We start from the raw sequence: 12,311 nt of genomic DNA on the forward strand, positions 1-12,311 counted from the left end.
GCTCTGTGCTGACAACTCAGAGCCTGGAGCCTGCTTCAGATTCTGTGTCTCATGCTCTCTCTGCCCCTCCCTCACTCATGTGCACTTGCTCTCTCTCTCTCTCTCTCTCTCAAAAATAAATAAACATTAAAAAAAATTTTTTTAAGTCGAGGTATGTTAATAAGCCAAGCAAAGGATGTATATACAAGTAAGATAGTTGTATATAATTTGCTGTATTGGGGTTCGGTAATAATTGTGGTGTAGATTCATGTGAACCTGTCCCTTTCAAAGTTGCCCGTTGCCAAGAATATCAGTTTGGAAGTCACCAGCCCTTCTGCCATCCACTTTCGTCTTGTCTTTTCCTTAAGAACAGGGAAATTCCACACTGGCCCCAACCCACATGCAGCAGCTGAGTTTCAGCTGGTGCTGTCACCACAAGCCCAGTTTAGAAATGAAGGATTTCGCAGAACATCCCTAAATCCGCTTGAATAAAGAAGCTATCGGTGACAGACTCACCTGAACCTGCTTTAACCCTATTTAATCTTTCCCCAGGGTTAATCCTGTGGGATGTGCCTCCTGGGCATCTCCACTGGGTTCAGTTCTGCCTCCTGTCGTTCTGAAGTCCCTCCCTTTTTAACACTGCAGGGAGTGGTGGCTGCACTCTGTTCCCTGCAGAGTGTTAATAAAGACTGAATAAATTGAAATAAATCCCTTTCAGTGTCACTAAAGTGCTATAAATAATTATGAACCAATGCTTGATGCCTGATGGGAAATGCGCGGGAAAAAAATTTTTTTTAACTGGCAGGATTCATGTTATAAGTTGACAATCTGGGCCAAGTGAAAAAGAACTTAAAAAAAAAAAAGATCTCCTTATCATTTATTGCTGGCAGAAATGAATTCCAGAAGTTAACCATCACCTCATTTTGTGGACCCGCTATCACCCGCTGCGCGGGCTTGCCAAACCCTGAATTTAATTGCAGCCTTTCCTACTTACCAACTGAGAGACCTGTGGGGAAGTTAAAGATTTCCTGTACCTCCATTTTTGTATCTGTCAAATGGGGATTGTGCAGTCCCCCAGCCCCAAGTGGATGATAATGCGGGCTCCCTTCTCACTGGGTAGTTGCAGAACTGAAATAAAACCATCTATGAGAATTCATTTGAGCTTCTCAGAAGACAGGTACCGCAGGGAGTGGGGATCCCTCCCGGGAGCCAGAGTCAGGCGCCAGACCTGAAGCCTCTCGTGGGTTGAGTGGAGCCTGATGCCTGAAATAGGACACCTGCTGCCCCCTTGCCCCCCTCTTGCGGGCCAGACGGTGCAGGCTCATTCCCAGGGGTGAGCGCCCGTCAGCAGGGCCCGCACCCAGGATGGATGGACAGGCGGCTGCAGTCCAGCGTGTACGGGTCGTATCTGTCCCCCTCTTCCCAGAGGAGGCCTAAAGCCAGGGTGCAGGACAGGACAGTGGGTGGAAGTGCCCGTAGCATAACCTAAGGTGATATCCTGCCCCTGCCAGTGCCGACTTCTCTGGAGAGGGGCTGGAGCTTTCCTGACACCCCCCAGATGGAACGTCCTAGGAGCCCTTCCATTTTCCCTGGGCGTTTTCAGTTTCCTCCTAATCAGACAGGGACTTGGTACACAACCTTCTATTTCTAATGAGGCCCGGGAGCAGCCTCTTCCGGCTACCGGGTGGTTAGCCCGGGTCGGGAACCGATTAAGGCAAGAGTGATTGAATTAAAGGTTGGAGTTGACAAGGGGGTGTAATATTCCGTTGGCTCTTTGGGGCAAGAAGCTCGGTGAAGTCTCATTCATGGGAGCGCTTGCGCTTGGGATTTGAATTGGCTGGAGCTGGGCTGCCGTCTAGCTGTCTTTGCCCAGGGAACGGAGAAACCTGGTTTCTCAGGCGTGTGCATGGTGGGTAGTATTTCAGGGCAGGTGTGTAACCCCAGCCCGACTTCCCTACTTCAGACCAACTTAATGCACTGCCTACTGGTCCAGATTGGTTTTATTGTATGAAGATGCTGATAATAACGGTACTAGCCAGTTGGATTTATTTTACTAAAAACGTTGCCTTATTTAACCCTCACTACACAACCCCCGCCCTCTGAGGCAGGGATTATCATCCCCATTTTGCAGGGCAGCAGACTGAGGCCCAGAGAGATCTCGGCCGGGGACACAGCCAGATCACACTTCTCTGCAGCTCCTGTGCCTCCTGCCTTCAGTGCCTCCCCTCTGGGTCCGCTCTCCAGGCCAACAGGCATGTCTTTAGTGCTAATGACCAGAGAAACTGTGCCCTCCAGCCTCCCTGAATGGGTCGTATGTAACCTGAGACTGGAGAAGCTTTCTTAAACCGAAAGCTAGCCTCTAAACTGGGCTGTTGTTCCATGTTGCCGGTGACGGCAGAACCAAATTTAGTGTCGTGGGCAGGTCGACAGTTATCAAACAGAACAGCTCGTTTTTCTTCCAGTTCACATAAAGCATGAAAAATCTCCACCCCTGCCACACTTCCGTGGAGGGGTATGTGTGACCCAAGGCTGGCACAGGTGGCCAGGAGGGGTCCGATGTGTAAACTCAGGGGAGATGACATTCAGGTTCCCGGGCAGTGTCTACAGGGAGAAATTTCATTGAAAGTGGGCGTTTTCCCTGGACCAGGCAGACGGCTGTTGTTAGGAAAAAGGGTCAAGGTGGGAGGGAGGGAGGATGGGTTGCAATACCCAGCCTCCTGGTGTACCGTCTGATCCCCTTCATACAACCATCCACTTGATTTCCCCCATGTCTACACCACTGTGGTTCATGCTCTAGGACCAGGAAAAGGGGGAGTGATGGGGAACAGAAAAGGGGGGCTCACACAGATGGGGTTGGGTCACACATATTACATATTTAGAATTTGCAACCTCACCAGGTACTTTTAATGGTATTGAAATACATTTCCCACAGCCACTCTTGTATCTGCAATAAGCTATTTCTCAGTTCTGTTCTTGCCTCCCACCTACTCCGCAAATTTGTTTTAAGTTTATTTTTTTATTTGGGGGGAGGGGCAGAGAGTTGGGGGAGGGGCAGAGAGAGAGGAAGAGAGAGAGAATCCCAAGCAGGCTCCACACTGTCAGCTCAGAGCCCAATGGAGGGGCTCAAACTCACACACCATGAGATCATGACCTGAGTCGAAATCAGGAGTCAGATGTTCAACCAACTGAGCCACCCAGGCGCCCTCCCCAAGTTTTCTTGTTTTTTTTTTTTTAAATCCACTGGCTATAAAGGCAACCCTATACCGTATGTGAGATCCCACTCTAGTTTCTGTTTTGTTGGATTTTTCTGGGGGAAAGACCGAGCAGTAATCATTTCAGTCTACAAATTTTATTCAGGGTGAGTAATACGAGTTGCTTTTCAAGAAAATTCTTAAAAGCACCCCAAAATGGGGCCACCTGGAAGAACACTGTCAGTCTTGGCACTGAGCACAGGCCTACTTAGCTCTCGTGGACCCGGGTGGGAGCTGCAGGTTTGCACACAGCCCTGGAAGCAAAGTCAGGAGCATGGGAACACTGGGCGGAGGGCAGCTCTCCTGGTCGCCCTTTGGACAGGCCAGAGTGTGCTGGCTGCATCTGTGCCTCTGGGTGCAGGGACCTCATCATCAAAGGCTATGGCCACATAATAGACACCAGAACTTCCAGTAGAACAGACCCTGTCCCCCGTGGGCCCAAGTTTGCAAAGAACACTTAGGATGATGAGGCTTTCTGGATGCCCTAATATCTTTCTAGTTTGGACTAATTAGGGAATGGTCAGTCTCATTTAAAAACCTGAGTTACTTTAACACTCTTATCTAGGAATTTGGGAGAAGGAAGTAGCGTAGGAACATTTTTAACACATAGGCATGAGGAAGAGCTCACATCTGGGTGGCCTACGTGATGTGATGTCAGGACTCCCCATTCCCCAAATTGCTAATAAGCAGATAGTACTTTACAGTTGATATGATCTCATTTAGTTCTCTTTTTTTTTTAATGTTTATTTATTATTTTTGAGAGACAGGGAGTGAGCAGGGGAGGGTTAGAGAGAGAGGAAGATAAAATATGAAGCAGGCTCAAGGCTCCAAGCTGTCAGCATAGAACCCGACACGGGGCTCGAACTCACGAACCATGAGATCATGACCTGAGCTGAAGTGGGACACTTAACCACTGAGCCACCCAGGTGCCCCAGATCTTATTTAGTTCTTGATGTGAGCCTGTAAAAATTCTTTTCCCTTTCACAAATCATGAAACTGAGGTTCAGGGAGGTTAAGTGGGGTTCAGGAAAGCTAAGTGGTACTTTAGATCACATGGCTAGTTTTAGACCAACAGGGGATTTGAACCCAGGACTTCTGCTTCTCAAGAGCAGGCCTCACCCCTGGCTTTTCCGTCCGTGGCTCTCCACTCATTGTTTTAGCCTGAGGGATCCTACCAACTGCCAGTTCCTGAGTAGAGGGTAGGGGAGAGGAGACCTCACTGCTTCCCACACCCCTCCCCAGGACAAAAAAAAAGTTTTATATATGTATGTATATATGTGTGTGTGTGTGTGTGTGTGTGTGTGTGTGTGTGTATATACACACACATAATATACATACATAAATACATACATATACGTATATATATACATACATATATACATACATACATATATATACATATATATATATATATATATGGCAGTGACCTGGAATTTTAGCCTGAGGATTTGTACATTATGATAAATAAATGAAAAGATTGCTTTTCCTTCTTAAAAAAAAAAAGTCTATTCGGCATAAGATATGTTTGGTGTGTGGTCATAATTTGTGTCCCCCCAAAAGCGCTCCCTGCACCCCAGCAGTGGGGAGCAAGGAGCAGTGCAGGTGAAGGGAGAAGATGAAGGTCCAAGTAACCCCGCTCTGGGCCAAACCGATAGGGATGCCCTGATGGTTTGCTTCGTGGTCATCACCCACATTTCCAGGGATTCGGAAGACCCGGAAAGAGGGGAAAACCTCCACGGTGTTAACACAGACCTGCCTAAGTAACACATCCTGTAATACAAGTTTTTTTTCATAACTAAAGGCTAAAAGTGGTTGCTAGAATTTAAAGGTAATTAGTAAATTAATGGGGCTTCTCTCTATACGACTAGTTTCAAAGCAAATTGATTAAAACCCTCCTCCTTCACATTACTAGTGTCCATTATTTGGTGTTTAATTTCCACAACGTTATCTCATTCCACTTTTTTTGGGCTTCCCCCAGGGAATGAGGCTCCCTAACACATCCATCTGTTGGCCAATGTTTTGTTCATCTTTGTATCCTCAGTGCCTAGCACATGAATTCTGTGCACGTGGCACAGAATAAAGGCTCGGTAATTGTTTGGTGAATGAATGAATGGATGAGGGAGTGAATTCAGTGCTGATGAAAACCTAAGGCCTTTCTTTTATTTTTTGAGTATTTTTTAAGTTTATTTATTTATTTTGAGAGAGAGAAAGAGCAAGCGAGGGAGGGGCAGAGACAGAGGGAAGGAGAGAATCCCAAGCAGGCTCCGTACTGTCAGCACAGAGCCCGATGCGGGGCTTGAACTCACAAACCGTGAGATCATGACCTGAGCTGAAACCAAGAGTCTGATGCTTAACCGACTGAGTCACCCAGGCACCCCAAAACTTAAGGCCTTTCTTAAAGAGACTTGCAGGTATGTAACTCATATATTTGTGAGTGATGTGCCACTTTATGATTTTAATACCCAATCATTTTATATCAAAACAATTCTGGGGCACCTGGCTGACTCAGTTGGTGGAGCATGCAACTCTTTTTTTTTTTTTTTTGTGGTAGTTTTCACGTTTTTATTTAAATTGCAGTTAATTAATATATAGTGTAATATTAGTTTCAGGAATAGAATTTAGTGATTCATCACTTACATACAACACCCAGTGCTCATCACAAGTGCCCTCCAATACCCATCACTCATTTAATCCAGGAGTGTGCACTTCTTGATCTTGGGGTTGTGAGTTCGAGCCCCCCGTTGGGTGTAGAGATTACTTAAAAATTAAATCTTTAACAACAACAAAACAATTCCAGCACGATTTTTTCTCTTAATGCTTTCACACAAATGACCTGGAGTGGGGAGGGGTACAGGTCAGCATTTTGAGTGTTAAAAGGGGAAATATGTACACTACTTGCCAGAATCTTTTAAAAAGCTAAGACTTTGTATTGGTCTAAGCCTTGAGATTCTCCCGAAAACCAGAATGAGCCCTGCTTCAAAGACCAAAGATGTTGATGGGCAGGACTGGGTGTGAGGCCTGGTCCCTAAGCTCATACTGGGAGGGGTGGTGAGCAGGTGAAGGTGAGCCGCTTAAGTCCCTGCCTCCTGGGGAGAGGCTCAGGCCCAGGGAGGGCTGTCAGAATTAGCGAATTAAAACCCTGGATGCCTGGTTAAATTTGGACTTCAGATAAACAACAGTTTTTGTGTGTTTTTTTTTAGTATAAGTGTGATGGGCTCCATAAATGCTCCCCAAGGATATCGGATCCCAATTCCCAGAACCTGTGACTATGACCTTATTTGGCAAAAAGGATCTTTGCAGATGTCATTCAGTGAGGGATCTTGAGGAGAGATTCTACTGCATTGTCTGGGCGGGTGGTAAATGCAGTCACTTGTGTCCTTACAAGAAGGAGGCAGGGAGACGAGAAGACCCTGTGATTGATGATGGAGGCACAGGTTGGAGCGACATGGAGTGATGTCGATCGCAGCAGCCATCAGGAGACGGAAGGGGGAAACAAAGGATGTTCTCCTAGAACTTCCGGTAGGAGGGAGACCTTGCCAACACCATGATTTTGTCCCAGTGATCTGATTTTGGAACTCTGGCCTCCACAACAGTGACAGAATAAATGTCACAACAGTGACAGAATACCTATTGCTTTAAGCCACTCAGTCTGCAATTTATTGCAGTGGCCCCAGAAAACTCACACACAAAGTATGTCCCACGCAGTCTTTGGGACATACTTACATTTAAACAGTTGTTGTTTATCCAAAGTTCAGATTTAACTGGTTGCCCTCTATTTTATCTGGCAACCCTGATTGCCAGGGCCAAAGAAAGGGGCTTTAGTAATTTGCAGGGAAGCTGGTTGAGGCTCTCAGGAAGTGGACATCCTTACACTAGGAGTCTTTGTGAGCATTTGTGAACACAGTTCCACTGAACCCATTTGAACTTTACTCTGGACAAAAAAAGGGGGGGGCAATTAGACAGGTGTTAATGATTTATTCTTTCAACAGTCACTTGAGCAACTTCCTATAAAGCAGCAGCTCTGTGTGAGGGCGGAGGGGTAGGACATGAATTGATCCAATACCTGCTGAATCCTGCCAGATAAATCCCGTGAAATATTGATAACACCCGAGCTCGGGTGATTCCACGGCACGTTTCTGATACCTGAGCTGCCCCTGGGAGTCCAACACCCTTCCTGCGGGGTGGCGGGGCCCACGCAGAACCCGGGCGGTCCCCGGGCCCTCAGGTTGTGAATCCTGCTCGCAGAATCCACGTTGTTAGAGCTTTAAGGGACCTTGGGTCATCCAGAACAGGCAGGGGGTCCTGGGACACCTCAGAATTGCCCCAGACATCTTACCAAAATACCAAGCCTGGGAAAAGAGAAAAACAGATAGTTTACAGGAAAAAAGCAAGAAAAAAAAAAAAAAGGTGGGGACTGAAAAGATGCTCGACTTCACCGGTTATAAAGGACTGCTGATAAAGCCACAGAGAGATGCCACTGTGCCGTGGATCAGGTAGCAGAGATCCGGAGGGGAGGTAACCCTGCAGCCGGCTGGCGCATGCTGTCACCTCCTCTGGAGAGAAATGTGGCTGATCCATCAGATGCCTTTTGACAGAGCATTGCCACTTCTAAGAATTTATCCTCGGTATGTGAGCAAAGGCATCTGTGGGAGGATGCACTGGGGAGCCGTCTGTTATGCAAAAGTCTGGAAATAATGGATATGGAACTGGTTCATTAAAGTGTGGTCCCCCCCCATCCGCCCAAAATGCACTGCTGTGGTCGACAAGGAGGAGCTGTCCTGTGTTCCCGCTTGAATAAAAAAGAGGGAGAATGCCTGTCAATGAGGCCGTGTATGTGGAGCCTGGCTGGGAGGAAATGAAAATCAGGTTTCGATGTAGCCTCTGGGGAGAGAGATTGTGGGTGCTGGCAGGGAACGTCATTGTCACTCACTCTGAACTCTTTTCAACTGGTGATGTTTTACATCATGTGTATTTTTTTTAAGCTAAATTCATAGATATGCTCAGGCTCATATATATGCTCACTTCAGACGGATGAAAATATCTGGAAGGAGGGTTTTTTCAAAGGCCCCCCCAGGGGAAGCTGACAGGCATGACATCCCTGGTGGAAAAACTCTTCATCCTCTAATTTCAGAGAGATGGAACCTCTGTGACATTTGTGGGCTAGCCTGGGCGCATGACTGTCTTCGACGAAGGGCCTTCCGGATGAGTTACAGGAATCCGACTTACCAGGAGCACACACACTGTGGGGTGTGTGTGTGTGTGTGTGTGTGTGTGTGTGCAGCATATCTGAAGTGTGTAATTGAACACACAGAGCACCTGCTGGAGCACTCCCTTGTGATAGAGGTGGATGGGGCAGGAGGACAGGGGAGGTGAGCTACTGTGTTATTTAAGTGCCCAAGCCTTGTTGTGCTTTGGGACAACCCAAACTAGCCCCACGAGCCACCCTGGTCCCCAGAGTGCCTGGTAGCCTGCGTTCCAGGTGAGCCGCCCATGGATGAGTTCTCTGGGGCGAGGCTGGATGATGAACCACTTTACAATTTTCGTGCCCAATCCTTTTATATCAAAAACAACTTCAGTGCTGTTTTCTGTCTTCTTGCTTTCACACAAATGACCTCATCCTCCCACTGCTAGCCGGGTGGCACTTCCTGTTTGGAAGGGGGGAAAAAACGGAAGCTGCCATTCTAGAACCTCAGCAGTGGGGACAAAGGTGAGGGGCTTTCTGGCCGCAGCCCTGCCTCAGGGGACCTGGCACCGCGGCCTGTCTCCCGTGGAGTAACTTTCGTGAGCAGCTCCACACTCTGCTCCAAGGCCTTGCCAGAGTCCCTCCAGAATCCCCCATGTTCCTCGAAGGACATAGAATGCAGCCCCGAGACCCTGCTCTTTGGGGTCTCCTGCACCCAGAGAAGCAGAAAGACACTTCTAGTCTCCTCTTTCGGGTACAACAGAGCGATTCTCAGAGCCTTCCAATCCTCAGAGGGCCTCATTTCAGTTTTAATTACCGTGTTGTCCGTTGGCTCTCTCCAGAGAGGCTGACAGGCACGGCCACGGCTAGAAGTTCGTGCCCCCGGCCCTGAGCATCTCCCACTGTTTGCTAATTAAGGGTCACTCTGCTTGGCCTGTAGGACCCTGAACTCTCAGAACCGTGGAGGTGGAAGGACCCCCCAGGGGCCACCTGGTCCCAGCAACTAGCCACTGCCCAGACCTCCCCTGCTGCCTTCCTGACAGAGTCACCCAGCGCTCTCATGATGGCCTCTGTTGACGATGGCTTGTGGCCTCTGTCGACGATGAGATGGGCGGGGGGGGGGGCATGGAGGGAGGACGAAGAAGGGGCCAGCAGGTGGAAGTGTTGGGAGGTGCCCCAGATGTGTGACATCCTTAGAATGGATCACCACTTTCCCTTCAGTGCCTTTTTTCCTTCTCAAGGGACCTTTCCCCCCACACCTCTCCTGCTCTCTGAGGTTATACTGAGAAAAACCCACAGAGGTGCCGGTGCAAGGTGTTAAGGCCCACGAGTTTGGCATTTTAACAGAAGCCAGAGCCACTTGAGAAATGAGGTAACAGCCCAAAGAGGGAAAGTGACCTCCCCAGAGCCACACAGCACGTCCATGGCAAATCTCAGCTAGCACAGGTCTCCTTCCTCCCCTTCCTTGCACATCCCCTCCCAGGCTCCATGTGGCTTCCCTGGCAATGGCTGGAGTGCCAGAGGGGGACTCTCAGACCCACCTGGCCAGTCGTGGGCGTCACCTTTCACTACAGCAGCCAGGCTGAACTGGCTTTACTCCTTTTGAAAGGAGAAGCATACACCCTGCTTAAAAACGCCTGCTAATTTTCCTAGAGAAAGTCCACAATTCCTGGAGGATGCCTGGGTGTCCCAGGTGGAATGGCTTTCCCCTCTGGTGTGCTTAAATAACAGAAGCAACATTGGTTGCTGGAAAATATCCATTAGGTTAATGAGATTTTTCTGCCCACGGAGATGAAGCACTTCCCAGCAGTGGGCATGCTGCGGTCGGACACGTCGCGGTGTGAACAAGAACTTCAGAACCGCCATTCCATTCCGCCCACCCACGTGGTAAGCCCTGCGAGTGGCGTGGGCTCATTCATTTTTCTGTCCACTTTGGCCGTTTGCTTCCTTGCTGTCTCCTGGAGCACCTTCCTGTCATTTCCAAAGTCTGTGCATCCCCTGTTAGCACCAAAGCTGCTCTGGGGGCTCCTGGAAGGTCAGCCCTCCCTGCACCTGCCTGGCCTATTCTTAGCAGCTCAGTTTTCCCCAAGTATTGTTTCAATCGTTTATCGTTACCATGTCTTACTCAAGAAACGGACATGAGATGCTATTTATTTACCTACTTCTTCCCGCCCTCCTGAATTGCAGATGAGGTGTGGTGGCAAGGGTGCACGCCTGGGAGGAGGGCAGACCAGGCTTGACGCTTGGCTGTCCCCTCCTAGCTGTGTGACGTTGGGTAAGTAGCTGGACCTCTCTGAGCCTGGTTCCACATCTGAAAAATGGGAATACTAGCACCTCTCTCTCCGGGCTGTGGTAAGGAGTGGCAATGATTCATATAAATGACAGGGCACAGTGAGCGACCAGCCCTTAGTTACACTCCTGAACACCTACCGTGATAATCTGCAAACATGCCCCTGTGTTATTAAGCTCTCGGAGGCCAGGTTGTGGAACTGAAGATGGGTTACAGAGGGACTGTCACTTTCTAACTTCTGCACTGCATATTTTCCCAAATCCAATAGGTCTGTATTTCTTTTGTGTGTGTGTGTGTGTGTGTGTGGTGTGGCTAAAAATTTATCATATTAGTAATGATTCTCATTATCAAAACTTCCAACAGCAGCATGAATTACTTTTATAATCAAAAAGAAATATTTTGAAAAAAATTTTGAAAATTTTTGAAAAAATTCACCTCAGTGACTCCATTTTCCACTCTTCTGGTGTTTTTGAGTCTTTGCTGCTCTGTCTACCTTCCAGCGGTGCTGACCTCTCCAGCCCTGCCTGTCATCACCTCTCCACCCTCACCCCAGCCACGCTCCCCGCCACCCGGGCAAGGTGGAACTGGAGGAAAGGGCTGTCCCTGCTGCCCTCCTCCCAATGCACCCTCACCCCTGCTGAGGCCAGAGCCCCTCATCCTGGCCCCTCACCTGCCCCTACTCTGCGGAGGACCCTGGAGGTTTCCTCAGACCCGGTGCAGAGAGCTCCACTCGGGTTGGTTCCTGTGGCCACACTCACAGACGAGCTTGTGGGAACCTGTGGGTTCTACCCAGAGCTGACTCTTAATTACTCTGCCTTGTTCGCGTTTCTTCCCTTCCCTTCCCTTTACCCCCGTCCTCCACTTCTGGGCTCTAGCGGAGGTCAGTGGGCTCACAGCTCAGAAAGATTCAAAGGTCCCAAGATGGGCCTGGCAGCTCAAAGCTGCTGAGGTCTATCGCAGACATAGACTCTGTTACTAGGCCTCTGTGGGCTAGCCTGGGCACCTGGCTGCCTTAGACCAGAGAACCTTCCAGATGGGCTGTAGGTAGAAAATGCAGGTGCTGGAAGTGTTTTTCCTGGGCTCTATATGCACCTGCAATGCACATGCTTTGTACAGATCCTAGACCTCCTGTTTTTGTTTTTGTTTTTGTTTGTTTCGGTGATGGATTGGGCTTTCCCCCAAGCCCTCTGCTCTCCTGTGCCCTGACGCTGTTGACCAGCTGCCTGGCTGGAGTTCACAGTAGCAACAAAACAAAAACAGTAATGACGAAACAGTCATCACTATATCGCCCCACTGAATTTGCAGATTCTATCCATTTTTTCATCGGGGGAAACTGAGGCTCAGGGTGGCTAGGTAACCTTCCCGTGGTCCCTCAGCCCTTAGGGGCGACGCTCAGCAGTACAGTGGCCCCTTCCTCCTCCTCCGCCTGGAGGACACTCCAGCCTGAGCATTGCTGCCTCAAGGGGCCTCCTCTCCCCAGGCTGTATACCTCCTGCCTGGCTCTCCAGCACTGGGCCTGATTTCAGGGGCTCAGCTCTGCCCCCCTGACCCTTCTCTGTCCTTCAAGGACACCAGACTGGAGTGCTCTGGCAAAGTATGGGGTGGCTGC

General features: G+C 49.1%; 1 protein-coding gene across 19 annotated transcripts in view; it reads left to right on the forward strand.

Moving 5' to 3' along the window:
- The window catches only part of MAPT (microtubule associated protein tau), a 99,932-nt gene that overhangs the window by 9,745 nt on the left and 77,876 nt on the right, over window positions 1–12,311 (forward strand). The gene's annotated exons all lie outside the window — the stretch shown is intronic.

Source organism: Felis catus, chromosome E1, assembly GCF_018350175.1.
Source record: "Felis catus isolate Fca126 chromosome E1, F.catus_Fca126_mat1.0, whole genome shotgun sequence".
Lineage (NCBI taxonomy): Eukaryota > Metazoa > Chordata > Mammalia > Carnivora > Felidae > Felis > Felis catus.